The sequence below is a fragment of the Protopterus annectens genome, chromosome 5.part0 (assembly GCF_019279795.1).
Source record: "Protopterus annectens isolate FY-2018-M chromosome 5.part0, PAN1.0, whole genome shotgun sequence".
In the NCBI taxonomy this organism is placed as follows: domain Eukaryota; kingdom Metazoa; phylum Chordata; order Ceratodontiformes; family Protopteridae; genus Protopterus; species Protopterus annectens.
This window is the reverse complement of record NC_056735.1, coordinates 336,784,873-336,812,861: the sequence shown is the minus strand read 5'-3', so window position 1 is coordinate 336,812,861 and position 27,989 is coordinate 336,784,873.

Here is a 27,989-nt window from a genome sequence, read left to right as displayed (position 1 = left end):
TCTGGAGCCCACCCAGTTTGGGTTTGTGAAAGGCAGATCATGCTTTCTGAACCTAATCAACTTCTTTGAGGCAGTCACCAAAGCTGTAGATGAGGGTAAGGTGGTTCACACAGCCTATCTTGACCTCGCCAAGGTTTCAACACCACCCTCCATTCCGGAATTATAGATAAACTCACTAAACTAGGTATACATCCCTATGTCACAAGATGGGTTGCCAACTGGCTTACTGACAGAACCCACACTGTAAAAGTTGTAGACTCCAAATCTGACTTCAAACCAGTGGCAAGTGGAGTACCACATGGTTCAGTCCTGGGACCTCTCCTATTTGGTATCTACTTCTCTGAAGTACAGGCTAACACAGAAGGCCTCTGGCTAATGATGTTCACAGATGACTGCAAACTAGGAGCCATAGTCAAGTCCCCAAATGATGTGGACATCTTACAGAAGGGCCTCACTGACAGAGATGCCTAGTGTCAGAGCCATGGCCTCAAGTTCAATGCCAACAAGTGCATTCTCATCCCTTTGGTAAAAACTCTGTACCCATGAATTACCACAAAGGCAGCAGTTTACTTAACATCAAATGTGTGATATGACACCTTGGAACCCAGGTGGACTGTAGTCTCTCCTTTGATAATCACATCGCCACAGTAGTCAGGAAGTCCTTCAATGTGGTGCACCTCATCACAAAAGGGTTCTCATTCAGGAAAAAAGAGGTCATTGTTCCCCTCTACTCAATACTCATTAAACCCATTATAGAGTACAACGCCCCTTTTGGAATGTATCTCACAAGACATCTGCAGCATCTGGAAAGGCCACAGAAGTACCTCACAAAAAGGATTACAGGCCTCAAACAGATGCCCTCCACTGACCGTCTCAAAAAACTCCAGCTTTACTCTGCAGCATATCGCCTACTCTGAGCTGATCTCTGCCTAACATATAAAGCTATGTAAAACCCAGAGCTGTTGGACATGCTACACCTAAAGAAATCCCAATCCCTCCAAGCTACACGCTTTAGGGACCTAAACCTTGTCACCACAATAAACAGGACATGCTGGAGGGATAGATTCCTATCCCAGAGACTTCCCATACTCTGGAAATAGCTGCCTATCTATGTCAGGCAAAGTTCCTCATTAGCACTCTTCAAGAAAAATCTTGATGAGTGGATGGGAAATAGGAAATACACCCTGGGGATCACTTCTGTGGCTCTGCTCGACAGTGGCATAGGAAAATAATTTTCTTGGGTGGCGTAAGCCAAGGAACCTTGTTGGCTAGGCTTACTTAGGTCCTTGGGCCTATAGCCTAGTACCTACCTATGAACCAATAATGATGAGTAAACTGCACTATCACACAACCATAATGTCCTCAAAGGGTCCAAACTAAGGGTGCAACAGTACATAATCCACTTACCTACAGAGCTCTATGCCTGATCGATGTTACCCCATAGACAGATACAGGTGAGCAGGTGGTGAAATTTATAATGGTTTCAATGCACGTATGGAGAGGGCATATTGTCCATGTCGACAACGTTACCTATCTAACTGCAAGCAGCCACATATAGCCATACTGGTAACTGTACACACATAGCTAGGATAATATCAGTTATCTCACTGCTAGGATACTAGATGCAAATAGCAGTACAAAGCAATATCACTATGCAGGCCACAGATGCTGTTCAACATGAGTCTAGTTTATGTAACGCACAAGTACTGTGCCTGCAATCACACACACAACAGGCAGAACCTGTGGTGCATGTGATAAGTACTGTGATCTATAGTGTATAATTCTAGATAGGTAGGGGTTCTAATCTCATGCAGCCCACTTGCTGTGTGTGTTTGTGTGTGTGTGTGTGTGTGTGTGTGTGTGTGTGTGTGTGTGTGTGTGTGTGTGTGCATGTATGTGAGTGTGTGTGTGTGTGTGTGTGTGTGTGTGTGTGTGTGTGTGTGTGTGTGTGTGTGTGTGTGTGTGTGTGTGTATATATATATATGTGCCCCCCACACCCCCCTAACTATATATTCTAACTCCAGGGTCGCACTACAGTGGGGAAGGGGGCATATTCCATTTACTATGTAATAATACTTGTCAGTGAAATGAAGTTTCAGTGAAATGAAGTTTCAGTGAAATTAATTTCAGTGAAATGGTGTCAGTGAAATGAAAGTCAGTGAATTGAAAGTTCAGTGAACTGAAGTGAACCCATATATATATATATATATATATATATATATATATATATATATATATATATATATACCTCTTCAAAACAACATACATGCCCTCATGGACTATCCACCTGTGATGGTTATGTACCTTTTGGGACACTTCTAACCTGCCATATTCTACAAGGCCTGATGATGCTAGCTACCTTAAGACTACACCTGCAATGGTTATGCACGTTTCTGCCCATAACTTGCTGCTGGCTTCCACACTGATATATTCTACATGGTCTGATGATGTTAGTCACCTTAAGATTACCAGCTGATAGTATAATAACAAGCCTTAAGCCATGACATGTGTGATAAGTAGTGTAATCTATAGTAAATACACCAAGATGGGTAGGGGTTTTAATATCACTCTCTCCAACGTGGTGTGTGTATGTTCATATGGCATACATGTTATAACCTTTGTAAAGTAGACATAAGATTTTGCAACATTTTATTGTAGTGAGTGATATGGCTCCCCAAATGATTGAACACAACAAGGCTTGCTTATATCAACAAGCATTATATATTCTAAACTGATAGTACTAGCAGACATGAGTTGTGCATGTGCATTGGATACTGTGATCTATACTGTGTACCAGTACATAGGTAAGTGTTCTAATCTACATACAGCCAACTTGTAGTATGTGGGTGCTTTGGTGTGTCCTGTATGCAGTGAGTGGAAGTGGTGCTAGCCTGAATGCGGCCATGTTTGTGTGTGAGGCTGTTACAGCAGTATAAATCATGTTATAGGGCCATAGGACATGTGAACTTAACTAGCATTATGACCATACAGCCCTCACAATCAGAGACATCTGTATACCCCTCAGTACAGGACCAGCACATATTGCTCCTGTCCAAAAGGGACTCAAGGAGATGCCATGTGTTGAGATGATGGCTGCCCAGCCAATCAAACAGATAGCATGTGCTGAGGTGCACTGAGGTGCTTTGTGTACCATTAGGCAGGGTCTGTTTCAGGTGTGTTTATATCTGCTAGACAAATTTCTCCCACAAGCATGTAGTGCTAACATCATAAAGTCGGTTAATGTCCTTACAGTAAGTCATCCATCTACTATGCTCCCTACAGATAGGCAGCAAAGGCACTCCAACAAGGTCACACCTTGTCCTGTAGCAGACTTTATCACAAATTATGGATGCATGAGTATGTTGACTGCTGCCATTGTCAGTGGTAGACTGTCATACAGATGTGACCCTATGGAGCCATGCACATATACTGGTGTACCTTGCTGAAGTCATATTTCTGGTATGCTGCCATGCCATGCTGTGCCACTTCACTGTCGCTGTGTGTCCATAGGTTATCCCCTCATACTCCTGCAACAGAAACATATACACGTCTGTGACATACCTGTCATTGTGTAACAATACTGCCAGTACAACATCTTACAACATAAGGTCCACAAAAGTATGTTACATACTCATGACTCACACCAACATGCAGTATATGTTGGTGGCCACTACAAGTGGCATGCAAAACAACACTGCATTACACAAGTACATGTCAAGTAATATAGCCACCCTGTGCATTAGACACATAGCTTCATTCCCTTGCATCGATGGGTAGGATAACAAGGATATGGAAGAGGTATCACCACTTACACAGGTTGATGTGTGGGGGTCCTGGAGGCCTAGGCTGGTCCAAATGGTTGAGGAAGGGGAGCTGGTTAGATGGAGCATAAAGAGGTGCCATGTGTGTCTATAGGTGACCTATATGTGACAGTGGTGTGTGAGTGCGTGCATGTACACAGTCAAGCTCAGTGCTAGCCCTACATGTGTGCATGTTGGACAGCTGTGGACCATACATGGTAGAGTTGACAGTTCACTGTTTATCACCCTGAACAAGGGAACTGGCTCTGCCAGGAGTTGCACTGGCACTATGCCCAAGGTCAGATGTGGTGCTAGTACCTGACGGTGACTGCTGTCTGCTGGGACAGTGTCCCCCATGGAAAAACCCAGGACCATGTGCCCATAGCCTACCACATCATGGTGTGCGCAGCACCCTCCCCTCTGTAGCACTGAATGGACTGCCACTATGGGAGTGAAACTGTACATGGCTGCATGGACTCTCAGCTGATGGGGTTGCTGACCCACGTCCACAAGTCCGATGCCCAACTCCAACCACACATTACAGCACAGACAATGTGCAGTCCAAGACAGACACTGTCTCAACCAATCTGTCCACTGCATCAGTGAACTGATCCAGGATGTCCCCATTGTGGTGGAGGCAGTCACAGATGTCAGACTGTGCTGCATCCATAACCCTAAGCATAAATCTGGTGTTCCATTCAAAACATACCTGTGCCTCCATGATGGCCCAAAACATGTGCAGAGTGGCCCATGATGTGACACCTGCAACAGGTGGTGAACGGACAGCAATCCTTCTACAAGCACCCCTCTCAATCCGCATGTGTGGGACCTCACCAGTTCTCTGGCTGTGGCTAGTGTCTAAACTCACTGATGTCATAGTTGCCACACTGGCCTGTTCATTGTCTCCACCATTTGACTGTCCCATATATGAGGCCTTTGGGGACTAGGTATGTGTAGGTATACTGACTGTGTGTGGTGACAATGGGTGCAGAAGAGGGATGTCAACCTTTAGGACAGATGTAGCCCCTGACAACCCAGACAATGATATCAGGTGGTGTGGGCGAGAGACCCCAGTCCCCCAATCACCTGTGGAACCCAAGGCAAAAACAGTACATTACTACCTGTACTATTATGTATGGGAAATCCACAGAGTCATAGTAATGATGATCCACAACTGCATTACCACTCTCATATCCTCTCATCTCCGCTTTCATGCACACAGACTTCCTCACAACAACATACACATTCAAATCAAGGCCTTTATAACAAGCATGTCAGGTAAATTATGTGACTTTTTAGGTATGCAATATGACACTATACCTGATAAAACAGCGCATAAAACCCAGTACACCTATCTTACCAAATATATACAAATATCAGTTTCAATGCCTAAGGTATGTACCATCAACCATTCGGTATGTACAAGGCATGTCGGATTAATTGCCTCATGTACACGAGGAGGCTTATTCACTCTGAACTATAACTGCAAAAAGTGTTTCTGCTCATTCAACTACACTCCTGTAATTACCCACTTCAGGAAACTTAGGTCACTTTTCCAGACTGGAACATACAAACATTCTATTTTGGTTATACACAACATTACCTGTACATAGGGAATTATCCTAGCCCTTACCCTTACTAACATATATATGTGTCATAACACAACAGTACCAAGCTTACCAGAATCAGGATCACAGCCTTGGACAACTCCTGACAGACCTATAAAAAGGTGAGGGTGAAGGGACAGTAAAACCTGCATATATCTCGCATGTACAATAGCTACTGTGTTAATTGATGCATTGCTGACATTCTGAGTATGACTGTACAACTAAGCCAACCCCCCCACAGCACATAGACCTGTCACTCACAAAAAGGTATGTACAGCCTGACAGAATGACTGCTCCAGTATTACAATAGTGATCACAGTGAGCTTACCTGCACACTCCTCTGCTGTGGACACTGTAGCACCCATCTCCATGATGTATGGTGTGATGGATGCCTGGGAGCTTTTGTGTGCCCCTAGGTTTGCCAGGAATTCCTCAGTGGCCGTGACTGGTTGTTCCATTGCAGGCCATCAGCAGGTGATGACAAGATACCTGGCTACATCAGCTGCCCTTCATCATGCAGCATTTACCATATCTGTAGCATGGTGTTGAACCTGCTCATATGTCCTGTGCTGGTGGCCAGTCTCATTCACATCCCAGACAAGGTCTGCCCACAATGCAGCCTGCTGTTCCCTGTTATGCCTCCTCCTGGATAGGAGGATGTGATGATGCTGCCATAGTCCTTGAAGTATTATTTCATTCTCTGCATCTGTGAAGGGGGGCATGCCTTCTGTAATACATTAGTCCTGAAATACACCAAAATGGAAACACGTGACAAGATCAAATACATGGATGCCCACTATGTACAGATACAGCAAGAACAAAATGTCAGGCACTATTCACTGCTTGCTCACACATGTCATACCCCACAGTGTGACAACATACTATGTGTGTGAATACAACCAAGATAGTATCATTACTGAGGTAGTTCCCTGTGTACCATGAGATTCTGCTGTATGATCATACACCCAACACTCCGGTCCACTGTGGTGTGTCCCCTAAGGCCAGCCACCCAATAATATCTCATAAGACTAGTTCCAGACAAACAGCAGTGTGCTATTATGACCACTATATAGGGAAAGTCCAACAACACCACTGTGCCACAATGACAAAAGACAATGCAACCCTGATATATTGTATGCCCCCTGTATGTGTATGACAGCAGGCAGTTAAAGACATGTCATTACCACAGATCTAAGACAGGCATACTGCTATACTCACTATTCCCCGTACCTCTATCCTCCCATATGCATCCTGTTATACACAAAAAACAGATACATACCTGGTGGAGTGCAGTACTCCTCTGTTGAAATGTACTACTAGTACTGTTTTGCAAAGGTGTGTTGTATGTGAGGAAAGTCTCATACAGAATGTTTTCCCATAGCCAGCTGCTTGAATTTTACATGCTTCTCATTAGCAGGTAATTGCCTCTAAACTAATCTGTGACTCTGATATGCTAATTGTAGCCAAAACAGCTGAGTTGCACTATCATTAGCCAATAATATGCAACCACTGTTCAATATATAAGGCCTTCATGTAGACCTGGGCCCCTTTCTTAGCCATTGAGATGGACATTACTGGGGTGAGGAAACTGCAACATTGCAGAGGGTAGGTCTGTAGCAGAAACCTTTACATAGAGTTGTGAGTGCCACAGGCTGCAGCTGCTGCTGCAGGTAACAGACATAGGCAGTGAGTGTGAACACTTTGTAGGACAACAAGCTGTAGGTGCATTTATGTCAGCTGTGTCAGCCTTGATATATAGGAAGAGCCAAGGTGAGAGTACTCTTTACAGTCCAATTACAGCGTATGTTAGGCAACTGTGTCAATAAAATGGTATTAGGTGGCATACAGAAATGCTATACAGATATGTGATGCATGTCCCTACCTGCAGGCCTGTGACTTCCAGCAGTAAAAAAACAGTTATTTACTTTGCAATGCTTTGTGTGGATAATGAGTGCATGAGTTATTCATAAATTGCTGTCTTCACAAAAATGTAATTGAAATACAACACAACACTGGATTTGATTCCAGGACTGTGTGTGACAAAATGCACAGTATGCAAGGCATTTAAGAAACTCAGCTACTGAGACACTGCTGCAGTGGGTATATTTGCAAGATATATGTGCAGACATACAGGCTGTGACATACGTTTACCACATTGGTCAGTATGTGCATGACTTTATATGGATTTATTTTTGCACCAGACTCCCAGTTGAATATATATTTTGCCATGAATGCCTTAGCAGATTACTTTCTACATGTTGCTGATAAAAGGGCACATTTACCTGCTATCACAGGCCTCAGTTATATCCATTGTCAAAGGAAAAAACTTCAAAGACCAATACACGTAAGGTTCAGTTAAGGCACGTTAATTTACTTGCAGCAAGGAGACAAAAACATGCAAATACAAGAATTTGTCTAACTACTAACAGGAAGTAAGTTCATTCTTATACTGTTTTTCAAGACATGGCCTTCTAAACTGACGTATTCAAACACAACTTTAAGCATTGTACTACAGCAGGTGTTACTTCAGATTTTCTGCTGACATGACTAGATTTGTGAGATACATTTTAGAAAAACAACCTGGCCTTGGTGACTATTAATCCATTTACAAGCATCTATTGTAGACTGTTACTTTTCAAGGTACTTTTCTAATACAGATACAAGCAAATGCTGATTGCAGTTCATATTTTCAAGCAGGCTTTGTCATAATTATCTATTACTTCTACAGCTGTGTATGTTCTCATGGCACAGTGGAACTTCTTGTCTGAGTTTCATATAAGCAGTACTGTTCTATTCATTATTTTCCTAATTCAAGCAGAAATCCCCATCTGTCTCTCAGTAAATTTCCAAGGCACAAGCAAAATTTAGCTGACAATACAAGGTCAGAAAGCAACTGCAGTTTGTACAGATTTATGCAGTATGAAATAGAATAAATGTGTTAACACTTTTAGGCTCTGAATGCACTAAGCATATTACTAATACACACATTAATACATATTTTTTTAACATTTCCCCCCCATTAATACTTTTATTCTACTTTCAAAATAAGCATAAACAGTGTGTTTTCTTCTCCTAACCTCTTCCACTCAGGATTTGCAGTTAAAGAGAGTCATTCAGTTTAAACTTATGAAAGCATTTTCAGTTTTTTAACAGTTCTTCACACTCAGTACTTTGATATAAGGTTTCAGAAACCGACATGTCTCTAAGGTCTTTAATCAATCTTTTCATGCAGGGGATACCACAACAAACACATACTCCCAGTAGGAGCATACCTACACAAATGGCAATCAGGATATTCATTAGGATGGTACCCCACCCCCCCAAACCATTTCTGGAAAAAGTCCATCAGTGGGTTTGGGCCTGGTTTGGTCATGGCCGACACTTGCTGAATTACCTCAAGATGATTGTCTATCTCGTGTTTATGGTCTGGAATATATGAACAGCATTCTTCTTGGATTAAAGTGCACATACCACCTCTCACCGCTAGGGTGAAGTCGAGAGTCATGCGGTTTTGGAGCACTACAGTTCTCTTAGCATTCAGTTCATCAGTCACCAATTCAAGAGCAGAAAAAGTTGCGTTTCTCATTACTTCGAGAAGTTTTGACAGTTTTCTCAGCTCCCAAATTGATTTCACTGCTCCATATGCTGGTAATATGCCTGCCCACGATATAACGCTATCACTCAAGTCCATGTGTGTCAGTCCTTTACCTAGAGAGTGATGGTCTTTCCAATGCGCATCGATTTGTCCCACCAGATTTACAGGTTTCTTGACGACTTCTTGGACATTTCGAATTTTCCCATGAGGCAAGACTGCAGTGTGTCGTATGGCCAGAATCAGGTAACCCAAAAACAACTGCCGGACCAATTCTCAGGTAACCACTTGTATGCCTTTCTGCCACACACAAAATAACAATCCTCTACTTTAGTAGTAACCTTGCTATGAATGTACACTTGCCCTGCATGAAACATTTTTCTATCAATTATAGACAGCTGTTTATAAAGAACAGAATTATGTTTTACTTCAAGTGTTTTATGCATCAATCCAAGAAATGAATCATAGTTTGTATTACAATAAAGATCTACTTTGTTTCCTTTAGTATAACATTATAAGGAACAGTCACATTGCAATTGCTCCAACCCACCTGAACAGTATCATTTTTATAAAAACACACAGTTCCCTTTTGTGGAACAGACAAGTGCAATGCTATTTTATCTTGTGCTGTAAAGGTTGAGGTATCATAAATCAAGTTCTCCCAGGTCTCATTGACCACTAGGGGGACTGTAGTCATTAATAACACACCGTATGTTGTCAGCAAAGCTGTGCAAATCCATCAATTTGAAACATTGAAAGTCTCAGCATACACATATTTAATTGCCTGGTAAGTGTTAAAGTTTGGATGCCAGTTTATGAGTAACGCTTCACGTTTATTCAGTTCAGTCTGTGTGGCTGGGAAAAGGAAAGGCCACAGCAAAAAGATTATTGTCACAAATACAGTTAACAGGATGATTATGCAATACTTCTGAGGAAAGGGTTGTTCTGCATTCCTGTTTCTTCTGGACTCTATCATTTTTACTTTTGGCATGTAACAAGATTTTTGTCCAGTTCAACATTTTTAACTAATTTACAGTGTGTCAGGTGGATCCAAGAGGCACGTTCCGCTATCTTGACTGCAGTGGGTGTTGACAAAAGCACTTGATATGGACCTTCCCACTTTGGAGATGTCCAGTTCTTTCTCTTGACTACCTTCAGCCAGATCCACGCTCTAGGGGGCACTGCCACTTCTGACGGTCTGGTTCATTCTTTATCTGAAACAGAATTTAACTGCAGCAAATGTATAGAATTTAATAACTTACACATATACTCTGCTAATGTACTATCAGCTTCCTGGTCTGCAGGCATGAGAGATTTCCACTGAGGTATATAGTAAGCCCTTCCAAAGAGCTTTTCAAAAGGAGTCAATTCTTTTGCATTCAGAACAGTTCTCATGCTCAACAGTGCCAGGGACAGACAGTACACCCAGTTTCTCTGTGTTTCTGATATTAACTTTCTTGGCTTACTCTACAAAATCCCATTATGCCTCTCTACTAGCCCTGATGATTGCAGGTGATACGCACAATGATTCTTTAAAGAAATTCCAAAAAATTTACTTAGCTGTTGTATGGTCTGATTCATGAAGTGCATGCCATTGTCACTGTAGATCCTTTCTGAAATGCCAAGTCTAGGGATGAATTCTTTTACAAGGAATTTGGCCACCGTTGTAGCATCTGGATTTTTAGTCGGAAAGGCTTCCACCCATCTGGAAAACATATCTACAATGACAAGACAATACTTCTTATTTTCACATTTATCCAACTCTATGAAATCCATACAGATAATATGAAACGGATACGATGGTATAGGAAAACTCCCTTGCTTGGGCTTTAACACCCCTTGTGCATGATGTTTATTACAAACGTGGCATACCGCAAAGAATTTTTTAGAGTAATTTGAGAAGCCATATGCCGTGACCACTCGGTTCACCAGATGTACCATCCCCCCTGTTGAGACATGGCTCTGCCCATGGCTCAACAAAGCTGCATATCTAAACAAATTAGATGGCAATATCGGTTTCCTTTCTTTAGAGATGTACAGCCCATTTTCAAGAATTGCTCCTCGTTTTACCCATCTTTGTTTTTCAACTTTCTTAGTAAGTGTCTGCATTGTTTTTAACATTTCTAAGTCTAAAATCTCAGAGGGTTGTAATTCCTCATTCAAAAGAAACGCTTCTGAAGCTGCCTGCTTTGCAGCTGTATCAGCTCTCGCATTACCTTTTGAAATCCTGTCCTGTTGCTTGGTATGAGCTGTACATTTACAAATAGCTACTTTCTGAGGTAACTGAATAGATTCTAAAAGATCTAAAATAAACTGTGCATGATTAATCGGCTTGCCAGTAGATGTTATCATTCCCCGATTTTTCCAATGTTGCACAAAAATATGTACAGTAGAAAAAGTGTACTGGCTGTCAGTAAAAATGTTTACACATTTACCCTTTGCTAAGGTACATGCCCGTGTCAAGGCAATCAATTCTGCTGCCTGTGCAGAAAAACTGTGTGGTAAAGATTTTGCTTCTATAATGTCTGTGTCAGAAACTACTGCATATTCTACTAGGTTCTGATCTGCAGGACCCCTTTTGCATGAGCCATCCACGTAGCATGTCACCTCGGCATCATCCAAGGGAACTTCCGTAAGATCTTTTCTAGGTAGTGTCTTTTGCTCAATCACCTGCAGGCAGCTGTGTGGTGTGCCATCTGCAGGGGTTGGGAGCAAGGTAGAAGGGTTCAAAGTCATACAACGTTCAATTATCATGTGAGGTTGTCTCAACAATATAGTCATACAGGAAAGATGCACAGCAGGGGAAAGATATGCTACCTTCTCTTGCAGTAAAATAATCGCGACTGTATGAGGCACTCTCAATGTGAGAGGGTGGAACAACACTACTGAGGCCGAAGCCTGTACTGCCATTGCAGCTGCAACTACTGCTTGTACACACTGAGGTAGACACCGTGCCACTGGGTCCAGTTGTGAAGAATAATAAGCAATAGGATGTTGCTTGTCCCCATGCTGCTGTGTTAACACTGATGTCATATAACCTTGCTTACAATCTACAGTTTGGAAAAAATGTTTACGATAGTTTGGTAATCCCAAAACTAATGAGGACGCTATTAACTGTTTCAGTTTGCAGAAAGCAGATTCTGCTTCTGGTGTCCATTGTAACAAATCCTGTGCTGCCATAGGCTTTTTATAAATCAGGTTAGTCAGCGGTGCAGATTCCAAGGCATAGTTTGGAATCCAGCTCCGACAAAAATTAGTCGTACCCAGGAAGGGCATAATTTCCTTCTTGGTAGTGGGTTTTGGTGCTTGCAAAATTACTATTTTTCTGTCCTCATCTAATGTCCTACCTTCCTTGGATATTACATATCCTAGGTATTTAACTTGTTTTTTCCAAAGCTGCAGTTTATTTTTGTTTACTTTATGTCCTTCAGCGGATAAAAATTGTAATAGCGCTATGGTATCTTCTTTACAATCTTGCTGGGTGGGGGATGCCAGCAGGATATCATCAACATAAAGCAAAATCTGACTACTTCTTGGTGGGGTAAATCCCAACAAGTTGCTTGCCATTTCTTGTGAGAATATTGTTGGACTTTCACAATACCCCTGTGGTAGTTGCGTATATGTGTACCTTTTCCCCTGAAATGTGAATGCAAACCAATACTGGCTGTCAGGGTGTATCGGTATCAAGAAGAATGCATTTCTGATCTCTACCACAGAAAAATATTTCTGTTGAGGTTTTAAATCATTCAACAGGGTGTGTGGATCTGGCACCGTAGGTGCCCTTGGTATTACCGCATCATTTACAGCTTGTAAATCTTGGACCATACGCCACTCCCCATTCGCTTTCTTAACAGGAAATAAGGGTGTGTTACATGGTGAATCAGGAGATTCTACCAGCACCCCTTCCTTAAGCAAAGCTGCTATAAAAGGTTTGATTCCTACCTCTGCGTCTTTTCTTAAGGGATACTGTCTTTTTTGTGGTCTAAATGCTGACTTTGGAGTAATAATAACTGGTCCCGCTGTACGAATAAGTCCTACATCTGATTTTCCTGTTGACCAGAGAGTTTCTGGTATTTTCTGTAAGGCATTCTCTTCCTCCTTCAATAGGTGTGCTAATCAGCTGTCCTTGCTAGACTGCAAGTGTATAGCTGGGTGGGTCTGAGTTATCCAATTCAACTTCTGCATTTGTATTCCCTGTTCTGATAGTTCTAACTCTGTCTGTTTCTCCCATCTCGTGACTTTTTCTCCTAAGTCTACCCATTTCACATTTTTGCCCTTAGTTAAGCTAACATGTGGTAATCAATTAGATTTGTAAAGTGCAAAGAACTCCTGGGGCAATGAACAGCTGGCTACACTGTTCCCTTCTGTGTCCCAGTACAGATTACATAATATCAATCTGTTTGCACAGTTTCTAAACAATTCTTGCTCATATTCCTTATCAGGTGCTGGTGTGTTACAATAATACAGAGTACACTGCAAGAAATGCTGTTTATCAATGTCAAGGGAGGGGAAGTTGCTGATGGCTACATTCATCAACTCTTCGGTCACTGTCCCTGGACCAGTCATAACCAAGTCCGGGCTGTACCAATAATATTTTTACCCTCCGATTGCACTGCAAAGGTATCAATTTCCCGCTGTGCTTCCATACACTGCATGATTGGAACTACTGCTATACCAGGTCTCTGCCCAAGAGGTTTACTGGGCATTTTGCAGAAACAACAATTTTGCTTTTCTGGGTCAATCCTGAAACAGGATCAGTTATCACAATATTATGGGAGAGGGGCTCCCGATACAGCTGTCCATTAGCTGCTTTCACTAATATGTAATCAGGTGACTCTGAGTTCGCTGGCAGCTTGGAGGGTTGTATCAGGGTCTGTGAGGCCCCTGAGTCACACAAAAATGTGACTTCCCTCCCTCCCTTCTACCAGGAGTGTGACTTCTGGTTTTGTGTCTGCTAAATAGAGCTCTAAGCTCAATAAAGCCAAATCCAATATTTCATTTTCTTCACTATCCATGACTTCTTGCACTTCCTCTATGTCTTCTGTCACATTCTCTACTCCCTCTATCACATATTCATTTGTCCTTTCTCTGCTATCCCCCTCTAGTGATTCCTGACTACCATATAGTTAGTCCTCACCCTCCTTATCTTCTGTGGTTGCCTTCTTGTTTTTCTTGCAATCCCTTGCCAAGTGTCCTTTCTTACCACATTTAAAACATTCACCCCTTTTCTTTCGCCCTTCAAAGTCCTCTGATCGTTGATCAGATTGTTTGTTTCCCTGGGCATTTCTCTTGCCCTTTTTCCCGGACTGTACTACATAAACTTCTGCTCCATCTTCTACAGAAAATACTTGGGCTTTCTTCTTCTTTTTGCTCTTAAAATGCCTTTCGGTGTGCCTAGCATATCCAAGCAATGACTGTAACCTGCTTGTACGATGATCTACCATGTGTTTTGTAATAAAACTGCTTATGGGTGCAATACTGCCTTTCAAAAATGCATTCTTTAACTGCAGCTCATATGGGGAATCATGTGTCTGGTCTTCAGGAACCTGCATTCCACAATGGTTATTAAAACATTCTAACAGTCTAGCATAATATCTGTCAACAGTCTCACCTTCTTGTTGGATGCATTGATTAATGCAAGTCCAGTCTGCCCTAGGCTCCCATTTCTCTGAGATTCGGTCTGTAAGACCTTTCACTCTGTTGTCTAAATCTACGCTACTATGTGGGAGGGGCCTGAGCGCAATATCATGGGGATTCCAGTCGCCACTAATCATGTGCCAATCTGGTCCCACAATTTGTCTGACTACTTTTTCTACCTCTTCTCCGTTTAAATTATAACTGAGCCTCATTCCTTGCAAATCTTCTAAGAACTTTCTAAAATTAACGTTTGGATGGGGAATTCCCTCAGTGGCTTTCCAGATGTCATCCGGAGTCCAGGGTCTATACACTAGAATAGTTGGGTCCTGACCTTCTTGCCCTGCCTGAGGATTAGGCACTTCTATAAGTGGGCATATTTCTTCTTCACTCATATATCATGAATTTCTACCCATTTGATATAACTCAATGTCCCCTTTTGAGTTTACTGCCCGTGTTCGAGACCTGGTCTCAACGGGATCTCTAACAAACGGTGTTGCTTTTGTAGTGTCTCTTATTACAGTGATAGCAGGATATCGCAGGGGTGGACTAACTTGTTCACTTGCCTCATATTCTGGTAAGGGAGGTGGAGGGGCTGATGCTATTACTAAGTTATTATCCTCCTTATCTAAAAACATTGCTTTTGAATTATTACTCTTTTGTTCCCTTCGGTTTACTTCCTCAATCCACCTGTGTGCCTGAGGAATTCCTAATTGACGTTGCTTCTTTACCCGACCTTTAGAATCAGTTTTAAGCTGTTTGACAAGTTTGATAAGCGAGGATTTCTCTAGTTTACCATCAAATTCATATTTATTAACTCACTTTGAATAGTATTTAATATTATCAGCACGCTGTGACTGCATGTATTTCGCGTCTTCGGTTAACGGCGGATTTTGGGACCTTTTTGTACAATTATTACACATTTTATTCTACCCTTTCAATCGTTACGTAACACCTTATTTTTACGTGGTACCACAGATATTTTTATAGTCTCTTCAGAATGACTGCCTACCTGCTCTGTTTCCCTGATCTATGACAAGACAGTAATCTTTCTGTCCCTGACTTATAACCAAAGTCTCTAACAGAACAAATACAAATCTAGTCCCTGATCTAAAACAGAAAAAAGAAGGTAGATTCACCTTACCTGAGCCTTCGTGATTGATCACCTGGTTCAAGTAAACCCATCCTTCAGTCGCAGATCAGAAAGTGGCTGGCCTCTTTTGTACGACAATTCAGTCGGAGGACTTTTCAAATAAGAAGAACCGATGTGGTTTCTTCCCTGTATGGTTTCAAGCCACCTGGCCTGTCTGATTCGAGGCTAAGTGAAGGTTTCCGGACTGAAGGACCAATCTGTCAAAGGAAAAAACTTCAAAGACCAATACACGTAAGGTTCAGTTAAGGCACTTTAATTTACTTGCAGCAAGGAGACAAAAACATGCAAATACAAGGATTTGTCTAACTACTAACAGGAAGTAAGTTCATTCTTATACTGTTTTACAAGACATGGCCTTCTAAGCTGACGTAATCAAGCACAACTTTAAGCATTGTACTACAGCAGGTGTTACTTCAGATTTTCTGCTGACATGACTAGATTTGTGAGAAACTTTTTAGAAAAACAACCTGGCCTTGGTGACTATTAATCCATTTACAAGCATCTGTTGTAGACTGTTACTTTTCAAGGTACTTTTCTAATACAGATACAAGCAAATGCTGATTGCAGTTCATATTTTCAAGCAGGCTTTGTCCTAATTATCTATTACTTCTGCAGCTGTGTATGTTCTCATGGCACAGCGGAACTTCTTGTCTGAGTTTCATATAAGCAGTATTGCTCTATTCATTATTTTCCTAATGCAAGCGGAAATCATCTGCTTCTCAACAAATTTCCAAGGCACAAGCAAGATTTAGCTGACAATACAAGGTCAGAAAGCAACTGCAGTTTGTACAGATTTATGCAGTATGAAAGAGAATAAGTGTGTTAACTCTTTAAGGCTCTGAATGCACTAAGCATATTACTAATACACACATTAATACATATTTTTCTAACATCATTATCATGTCTTTCACAGTCAAGTTGTGTAGTATTGCACCAGAGTCCAAGGTACACTTCCATTTTTTCCATTTCTATTTTATTCCAGTTTGCACAGTGTGTCATGGTGCTCAGCTTTGCTGAAACACACCTAATGACTGTAATTGTCAATAACTGTGTTTTGTTTAAACCTCTAGCTCAAGTAAGAGTTGTGAGGTATGGTGGATTAATGCAGTGTCCTATAGGTGTGATGGGGTCTGGTTCGAAATATGGCAGAGGTGTTTATTTTGTACATGTGTCTTACAATGTTAGAAAAACATATAGTCATTATAGCTCCATTTAGCTGAGCTTAGTGAAGATGTGTGACGTGGTGCATCATGCAGGTACATGCTAAAAAACATAAAGAAAAAAAATGGGCAAGCAGAGGGAAAAACATAGTGAAAGGCAGGAAGGGATGTGTAGGAAGGTTGCAGGAAAGAACCATAGCTATCCATTTCTTGTACAGCAACAACAGTGCACTCTGACAGAATTTGTAGATGAATTTGGATTCTCAAACCCCAGAGAGAGGGGTGAGGACAACATAACTGCATTGTCAAGCCATTTGGACTAAATTATGTGTGCCCAGTGGATATGCGTGTGAAATGGAGAAGTACCTATGAGAAGATTTTTTTATTTTTTGGACAGGTGCCCATTTTTTTTTAATGGTGAGATTGGAATTTTGGGGAAGTGAAATAGATATGTGTGGGGGAGGTAAGTTGGGTAGGTGAAGATGCATTTGCAAACAGACAAGACAGACATGACAGCAGATAGGGGCAGTGTGTGACACATGGTGGGGTGAACACCTTGGATAGGTAGGGTATTGTGGAATCCGAGTCCCACGTGCCTCCAGATGGCAGCAGTGTGGCTCATGTCCCACCCATGGGACTGTTAACACTGCTCCATCACTGTCCCAAGGTTGGCTGTGTTGGAGGCTGGGCACCAGGGCATTGCTGCCCCACCCGGGTGGCAAGCATGCCTTCAACCAGGCACAGGCAGTGGTCATAGCCATAGTGGACTATCCTGTGCAACAAGACTGGCAGCTCCTTATGAATGACAACACCCCCCCTACACCACTGCTTCCAGAAGGAGGCGGGGCCTCATCCCCTGAGGCGGTACTACCAGATGCCACAGTTAGTGGAGGAGCAGTAGAGGGGCATCACTGGGTTGGGTCCCAGAAGTGCTGGTACCCAGTGCCAAAGCTGGTTGAGAGAAAGTAGGGGAATCAGCCAGAACCGGCCTACCTTGATGTGCTATGGTAAATGATGAACAGCAACACATTATGGTTAGTAATAACCAAACCAATGTTAGTATTAACAGAATCAAAAATCATATTTATTCATCCAAATACACATTAATGTATATCATGTGCAACACAACATTAAATAACATAAGAGACAGTATGGTAGCAGCATGCCAGTTAAAAAGTAAACCATTGGCCAACGATACAGTTAGTTTAACAAATATGTTAATATTGCATCATAATGAAACATATAACAATAAACATTTTCCAATATATATAGTTAAATAAAATATGTTATTATTAAATCATAATAAAACATATCAATGATGAGACACATTTTTCCCAAATATAGTTAGTTTAACAAAATATGTCAATATTAAATCATAATAATAAATAACAGTAATTAATAAATGAAGATAAGGGGTGGGGGGAGAGAGAGAGAGAGAAACATTCCATTACCAACACTGGATATTATATCCCTAAAAACACTGAAATATATACTGTTAAGGTGTGTAGTGTAAGGATTGAGTACAGTGACTACAATTCTCCTTTAACTGATGTAGCATGTCAGTATGGGCCAAGCAGTAACACATGCAAGTACACCACTACACAGAGCAGTTTCACATAATGTGGACTTATAAAACTACTCCGGTGTTCTGTAAATGAATTTGGTAATACATTGCATTCCAGATAATCATTTTTCTGGTAATCGTGTGACAAGTAGATTAGGCAGTTTTAATTATATTATGTGAAATTATGACACTTGAGAGGCATGTTTGTGTACAGTAAGTAAGCTAGACAGCTGACCTGCTTTAGTTGGCAGGCATGGGATTAGAACCCAATAGCTGTGACTACAAGGGACATCTGCAAATTATTTAATAAATGACTGCAGCAACTTAGTACAGACATGCAAGGGATACAGCCATTCTGGGATTACACAGCTTTATTTATGACTCAGCATTGCTGATGAATACATTCTTGGTATTGATGTTAACATTCTGTGAAATCTAAGGACAAGATCTGCTCATAATATGGGCTGCCTCACCCATATACCTTTTGTTCCTGGGAAGAGAGAAAATGTGAGCATTATGTGACTGATACTGAAAGTTTAGTGTTACATACCACTGGATTCAAACCCAGGATTGTGTGTGGAAAAATGTATTACATAGAAAGCATTTAACAGACTGAGCTACTGAACTGCTACTGACTCTTCAGTAACTGATACTTAGGTTCATAGGTTCATAGGACGATACTAGGCTATTGGCCCAGAGGCTCTTATAAACCTAGCCAAAACTTTTACCCATATTCCCACAAAGTCAGCACCTGTTTTCCCTGTCCAGACATGCCTGGAGATCACCTGCAACTATACTATGAATTGAGCAATACAAGTTACAGGACATTCCTCTGGCATTCTAGTACTATTACAGTGTTATTCTAGACTGCAGTGACAGTAGAACACACTTACATGGAATACAACCATACTGCATATATGAAAAAGCTGTAGTTTAGAATCAACAATGCTAGTGAACAGATTTTATTGTTATTGTTTGAAATATCTGTAAAGTCCATCCACAATGTCTGCACATGGACTGGAATACCTCAGCCATATACCTTTATTACCTAATGTCTGAGGAAGAACAAGCATTATTTGACCGATTTTAGTCTGGAGACACCCTTGGACAGTACTAGGAGTTAAGCAAGACAGTTTGCACATCATTAGATTTGCTGGCTACAGCTATTACAGTGTTACACTCCACTGCAGCAACCTTACCACAGACAATCCATGCTTACAGCTCTCCTGCAATGGTTTTGACAACACAATCCTTCTGAACAACATTTTGCTTATTGTTATTGGCATTCCTTATGCTTTATTGAAATACAGTTCTTATTGTTTATTTATTGCACTACAGCTCTACAGCTCTAATTGCCCATTTATTACACTACAGTTCTACATGCCCATTTATTGCAGTACAGTTTTTCTTGTGTATACTTTATCGTAGGTAAATGCTTTACCCTTTCTTGCTTATTGTGCTACAGTTGGCATACTAAATCCATACTTACCATGATCATGGTGCAGCCTGGCCAGGCACCCTGCATGGGACTTGACATTGCAAGCCCTCTCAGCTACAGCTTTTGGGAGAGAAGCACACTATTTTGCATACCAGTTTTGCAGACATGAAGACAGGAAGACATACTTACACAGCTCACCTGTGTGGAGTACACCAGTAACACTGGTGAGATTCCTGGCCATATGGTCCCAGGCCTCTGCCTTACACTCTGTGCCCTGAAATCCAGCCTGCATAAACTGTGGGTTCATGTTTTATAATAAGGAGTCCAACTATGACCCTGGACTCCTGAATGCCCTGCTGCTGCACATGAAAGAGCACACCTTCACCAACACCACCAGCCGTACACACAGTTGATTGAACTACAGTGACTATTGTAGAATTCCACCTATTGGGTTTAATATAGGCTGTTTTCCTGCCTTTACAGTCATTACACAACATTCAAAAAAGCACCACGTCACTTAGCAGCTTGCAAACCAGCTAAGCGAAGCCAAGCAGCATGACAACTTGTAGACCCATGGTTTTAGAGAGGCTTAGCACTGTGCAAAAATTGGTAGCCATTAGTATGTTTATGTACTGCTTAGCATGAATGAGCAGTGCTTAGCAGAGCACAGCAGTGCCACAATTCACAATACTGTAATGAAATTTAACAAAAATGGCACCTTAATTTCCAGACATAGTCTGCCTGTTATGGAGTCAAACCCAGGACCTACTACACATAAGACCGCAACTCTACCTATGTAGCTAGTTGCATGTTATAAAAGCTAGTATACCCCCACATATACTACTAGACTACCTATTAGCATTGCTGAACCACATAAACACACTTAAACACATGTATAAATAAATAAATAAATAATTGCATCTGGTTTCTATTTTTAGATGATTGTCAGGTGTCCACCATGTATGTATAAGCTCTGCTCGGCTCTGCTGCACTCCGCCCCACGCTGTGCAAATGTAAATGAAAACAAAAATAAATGTAATTATGATAATTAATCACATCAGGTTTCTATTTTTAGAAGTTTGCCTGGTGTCAGCTGTCTAGATATGACAACAGCTTGGCATTGCTGTGCTCTGCACTGTGCCATGCAAACATGGAGTAAAAAAATATAAAAAAGATAATACATCATACAAATAACTTATTAGACAGCTGACACACTTCACAACATTAAAACAGTTGCAGGGAACATTGCAGGGAGCCTCACACTCATATGCAGCCACGGGTAGCTGCTACACCTCTCCCTACACTGATCCAATATCCATGTTCCTTAGCTCACCCTTGGCAGTGCACCATCATTAATATACATGGCGCGCTGCCAAGGGAGAACAGTGTCCATGTACACAAATACATTCTGTGTAGGCTCTACACTGTGCCTACACACATTTTATTAAATCCTGGGGCTTGTTTTTTTTTTTCTAATAGGATTTCTGATTCCCTTTTTAGTACCTTAATTAGAATTTCTTCCATTGTGCTTTTTGACATCAGTCCAGCTGACCAATAGTCATACCTTGAAATACAATTGCCCATTATTCGCCCATCACATCTGGATCTTGACACCCCATGTTACTTTATGGGGGAATCCCTGGTTCCCATGGTAAGCTAGCTTTGTGATGTTTCATTCTTAAGTAACACGTGGCTAGAGCTGAGAACCAAATGGAGATAAGGCTACAACGAGGGCACATTACACATTACAATAAACTTAAATTTCCTTAAGGAAGAAGTAGAAAAATGTTTTTGCTCATTCTGCCTCTGCTTTGCTGGAAAACACAGTGTATTATTTAATGGAGGATTATATTTCGTACTGTTGATGTTTAGACAAGAAGTGATTGCAGTTTCACCTGTAGGGAACACTCAGACATAAAAGGTGATTGGAAAACGTCTGTTAGCTAAAACACGTTAATATAACAAGTTCTAGGCATGTGGAAACAAATATATGTCAATAGCAGTAATCAACTTACTGTAAAATGCTTACAAACTAAAGTAAAACATCACCTATTGAAGTCTAATGTTTGTAGCTACTTCAAGAATAATAACAGAGAACAACATTTATTTCACACATGTAAAGAAAACACAAAATATATGATAAAAAGAGGTAAATGCAATCCCTGAATGTTAAAGGATAAGTGTTTTCATCTAGTATTACCAAATTTCATCAAATAAGAAACAAATCATGTGATGAACTATTATACTGAAAAGTTACGTGGCAGTTTTTTAAAAAACCTAAAGATACATTGTAATATTAAAAAATATATACTGCAACATTCGCACTATCAAGCAGCAATTCACTAAAAAGCAACCAAAAATATATGAACATTGTATCCATAAAAACAGGTATATATTAGTGCATTATAAGAACGTATAAGTGTATATGTGTGTGTGTGTGTGTGTGTGTGTGTGTGTGTGTGTGTGTGTGTGTGTGTGTGTGTGTGTGTGTGTGTGTGTATATATATATATATATATATAGTAGTTTATATATATATATATATATATATATATATATATATATATATATATAGTAGTTTATATAAATATATATATATATATATATATATATATATATATATATATATGCACACACACACACACACACACACCTATCTATAGATAAATATATGCAGTGTATTAAAATAGTTAGCAGGTACAGACACCGGAGATTTGGAAATAATGTAATAGTAGTACAACATAAAATTAAATCCAATACTAGCATAAAATATTTCCAAAAATTAACTAATAAGTAAGTAAATATGCAAGAGTCCTATATTAAATTAAGTGTTGTTGATAACAAAGATTAAAAGTGCACATAAAATTGTTACGTATCATAGGCCTTAATTTTAATAGGCTCGTAATGTTAATAACGTCATGAAGATCGGGTGGCGTGGTGGCATTAAGGAAGATGTGTTACCACAGTTCCCATTGTTACAAAATAATCTTCCAGGATCCCCCTCTCAGATTTTGCTGAACATGCTCTAAAACTGCAAAGCTAAATTCTTGTTTGTGATGAGTGGAGATGTTATTTATATAAGGCAGTTGTAGATTTCATTTTACTAATTTCATACACATGTTCATAGATGCATTGTTTTAATTTTCACTTTGTTTTAGTGATGTAATATGCCAGACATATTGCACATATGGCAATATAAACAACACCCTTGGCCTGACAATTAAAACAGCCTAAGATGCTGATATAGTTGTTACCAGCCTGAATACCTTCCCCACAAAAAAAAAAAAAAAAAATGGTGGCATTGCCCACAGGCACCACAATTAGACATCTTGCCAGTGGTTTTCTGTGTATGATTAGACATATTGTCAAAGATATTTTTAAAACTGGAGCTTCTTTTGTACACAGTCTTAGGTCAAGCCTCAAGTCTCTCATAAATGCCTTGATCATTGTTAATCAATTGCCATTTTTTTTAATGATTTTGGAAATATGTTTACTATCCAAAAGGTTGTAAAGTAGGATTGGGCATTATTGGCTGTATTAGTATATCAGAACCTGTTTTATTATTAGATGTCAGCATAAAGCTCGCTGAAACTTGAGCTTGTTACATGGTATAATTTTCTGAAATAAGTGTATGCTCATTGGTGGGTCCACCTGGATTTAATAATGACACATAGAAGCCTGTATTCCTTTGATGTACAGCTTCATTTTTGATAGCATTCACCAATTTCATAGGATAGTCCCTATTAATAAACATGTAGGTCAGAAGGTTACAGTCATTAATAAAATCCTCAAAAACTGTGACCATCCGGGCTGGTCTGACCATCTGTCCTTTAACCACCGTATGTTTAATATGGTATGGATGGTTGCTACTGAGATGCAGGAAGTTATTTGAGTGTGTTGGTTTTCTATATATCTGTGCCTTTAATGCATTACAAGCATGATCTTTGACCAGTAGAGCATTTAACTAAGCAATTGTATTATTGTCAACAGAGTGGGTCATTCTAAGAAATGAGGTTTTCCCATTAATATATTCAATAAAAGCCTTGATAGCTTCTTTGGGAACAGACCGTGCAATGAAGATATCATCCAAGAAATGAATGTACATTCTGATAATGCAAAATGGGGCTATGAAAAAGGAGTTGATGTTCCCAAGGAGCCATGATAACATTGGCATACAGGGGCCCACAAGTTGCCCCCATTGATATTCCCCTCTGTTGTTTAAAGTAATGACCTTTGTAGAAAACGTTATTATTATTGAGTACTAATTGAATGAGATGACTCAAAGTGTTGATCTTGTATTGACTGATGCTCTAATTATGAATAAGAAACTCAGTGATCCATTCCTGCCTGATGTCATGTGGAATGCAGCTGAACAAATTCTTTGTGCCAATGGCTATGAAAACATCAACTGCAATTGTCCCTAAATTATTACATTTAATAAGAAATTCCCAAGAATATCTACATAAAGGTAAAATGTTTTGGACCTGATCTTTTAATTGCTGATAATAAACCTAGCTATCATGCTGGTTTTAGAATTTTTGGCATTCATTATTGGCCATAAAGAAGGTTCATATAAGCTCTTATGCATCTTTGGAACTCCAAAGATGGTCAGGATTTCTGGAGACTCCACATACATAAATTTAAATTCAGCTGGAGTAATTTGCCCTTGTATCAACATATCTTCTAAATAAAAATCAATATTTCTATATAAGATATTGATGTCATTGATGGAAGCCTCAGCATAGGTGTCATCATACAATAATTTGAACATCCACTGCTCATAATCGGGTTGACTGATTACAATTAACCCACTACCCTTATTAGGCTTCATGAATCTCAGTTGCTTTATGGACTTGGGATCATGCAATAATTTCCATTTTTCTTTATCTATATTATAATTGTATTTGTGGGACTCTTGAGAAAGCAGCTGTCTGATGTCCATCTCACATATTCTCTCAAAGACATTTAAGGTGGGATGCAATTCCAGATTATAAATACTAGGCACTCTAATGCTACTGTTTGGAAGATCAAAGTCATGGTTAGAATTAATAAAAAGCAGCCTTAAATTTTACTTCCTTGTAAATAATTGCAGTTTGCTGATTACCCAAGAAATATCAGTGTGTTTACTAGGAACAAACATATGACATTTACTAAATAGGTCTGCATGGTCATTTGTAATATTATAACTACAGTAATTATAACCTTGAAGTTGTGGATATCATTGAAAATGGCTTTACAGGTTGAAATGTCATAACCTGAAACTACAACTTCTGCCCACATCTCCCATTGTTTTTGTAAACCCTCTTCTGATGTTGTTGGGATGTCCAAGATGGTACAGTATATGGATTGTGACTGTTGAGTCTCTTGTTGCATATACTTTTCCAGTCTGTGGGGTGGAAAAAGATCTAAAGGGTGCACAACTCCAAATGTTAATTATCTTGTACTGGTATTTCATCAACATTGAAATTACTGTGCTGACCATGTCTTGTTTCCTTCTTTTGTTGCCTTTTAGGAGGGCTGAGATAAGCTGTTCCCTTTGAATAACCAAGCCAATCCCTTTACAGTTTCCTATTTTTTCACTGCTAAATAGTGACACACATTTTGTCAATATCAGTGAAAATGTTATCATACTTCAACTTGTACTCATGAGATAGAATATCCTGTGTAATAGTCACTGTGATGCCCATCCAATGGACCAGTAATCAAGCAGCCTTAATCCTCACCACAGACACTGGTGAGTGATGTTGACTTGGCAAAAATAGATACTCACAGTATTTCCAGATGTAGTTCTCTGCACCAAGAACAATTTCCCTTAAGAGCATACAGGGGAACACATTCCCATCTTGGGGCTAGGTTTCCCTCTCTCTCACTAGGTCCCAAATAAGACTCCACACTGACCATAGCTGTAGGGTTGAGTTCTAAGCTGAGTGTTCCAAGTCAAATCCAACACCGGCCTCTCTACGAAACCAGTGTCCTGTGTCCCTGCTCCAAGTAGCTGATGCACACTCTTTGAGATTTGATTTTCACACACACACACACACACACACACACACACACACACACACACACACACACACACACACACGCACACACACACCTCAGAAAGGCTGGCACAGATTTACCAGCTATGCACCCTCTGCCTGGACTATAAGGTAGATACTGGCACCAGTACACTCCAAAGCCAGCTACTCTAAGGCTCTTACTAGGGTACCCAATTATAATGAGTAAAATTAATACTAATACAAATGGTAGTGTTTGACCAATGTAGCAAGACTTTCAGGAGTGGCCACAGTGTCACCAAAGACATACAAGTACTCACAAAGGTTAAAATATTCTCTAAAAGACCAGCCGCAATGAAAAGTTCAAATATATTTAATAATAAATAATAAAACAACATAAAACTATTAAATATCTATTTACAATAAACACCAGATTTTCAGGCACAGGAAATATTAAAAATAAAACAGATGGAAAGGTGCAGACGGATACAGAAAAAAAACAATACTTAACTAATCTCAGTATATTTTCCTGACTGTTCTAAAGCATTACTGTCCTCTAGTTCACTTACTACAGCAAGGCAAGATGAAGTAGGTGACTGAAACTTCTTTGTCAGGTTTCAAAAACAGGCTGCCCTGAGACTTCTGTTTCATCTACTATTAAAAAATCATTTCAGTGCTGGATTACAGAATGGCATCACATATATCCAGTCACTTGACTTCCATTTCCCACAGAGGTTCTTATCACGTAGTCAAACTTTTATAAGTTCTAACCTCATATGGTCGAGACCTTAAGTTCATATTTGTAAACGTTCGAGTGTTTAATGGAAATCTCCATAAGCGGAGGTTTCCATTTCGTTCAATGGGGTGCAATCTCGGAGTTGGTATATTTAAGTTGTGGGGGGTGGGGGGTGTGCAGGGGGCTTTTCCCCATGCATAAAACTGTTTATTTTGTTTTCTGTTTTTTTTTTTTATCCGTAGTTGAAGTTTTGTAACATCAAACATAATGGTTCAAACATTACGTGTTTGAAGTTATAAGACTTCGACTATGTGATATAGACCCTTCCCACACTACCCCCTTTACCAGATATTGAGCCAGAATCTTGCACATATGTGTTACCATACATACACATAGAGCTTTGCTAAGATGTTTTGTAGCATCTGGACGGTATAAAGCCATTTTAAAAACGTCCAGCCTTCCAAGGGTGCAATTGGTTCATCCCTAAGGATAATATAGTATGGTTCTTATTCCTGGTTTTCACAGACATTTTGTTTCTGGCTGCAATCAGAACTGTAGAATACAATCTTTATGGTCTAAACCAGGTAATTTAATTTCAGACTATTTTTCAAAGTGACCTGGACTGAAATTAACCTCTTCTCTTCCAGTATCCTCTGTTGCAATTTATCCATTTCAGCAGTTACAATACAGTCTGACAGGTGTATTTCTTTTCTGTCCAGCAAGACCATCTGTTGATACATTGGTACATTTTTAACACAAGCAGCTTTACAAATACATTTTCAACACAAGCACCTGTACAAACGACATAAAACTCTTTACAAACTCCAGCTAACTATGCTTGCATATGTATACATCCACTGCCTTACTTCTCCTGATATAGCTGGCAATACCTCACATTATCATAGTCCCATCAAGTTGTTTAATCTCAGAAAAGAGCTGGTCCATTTCTTTTATGCTATTCTTTATCAATAACTCTATTAATTCACAGCTATGTGTATTCCACATGGTCAAAAGTTCCTGATGTAGTAAAGAACGCTGGACTAATCCAGTTCAATATTTCCAGCATCTTAAACTTTTGGAACTTGTACTTTAAATGCACTCTTTAAAAACTTTTCTGCTGGAGCTTATGGTAATGCACCAACTTCCCATGGAACCCATTTAAAGAAAATTTAATAGTAGGCATAGAGATATAGAAGGCTCTTGGGTAGTATCAAGCACAGCTTCTTTATTGAGACAATTATCTAAATTCACAGAGGAAGATTTATTAGAACAAGCATTGTGATTAACCTGTTGGACTGACCTTGAAAA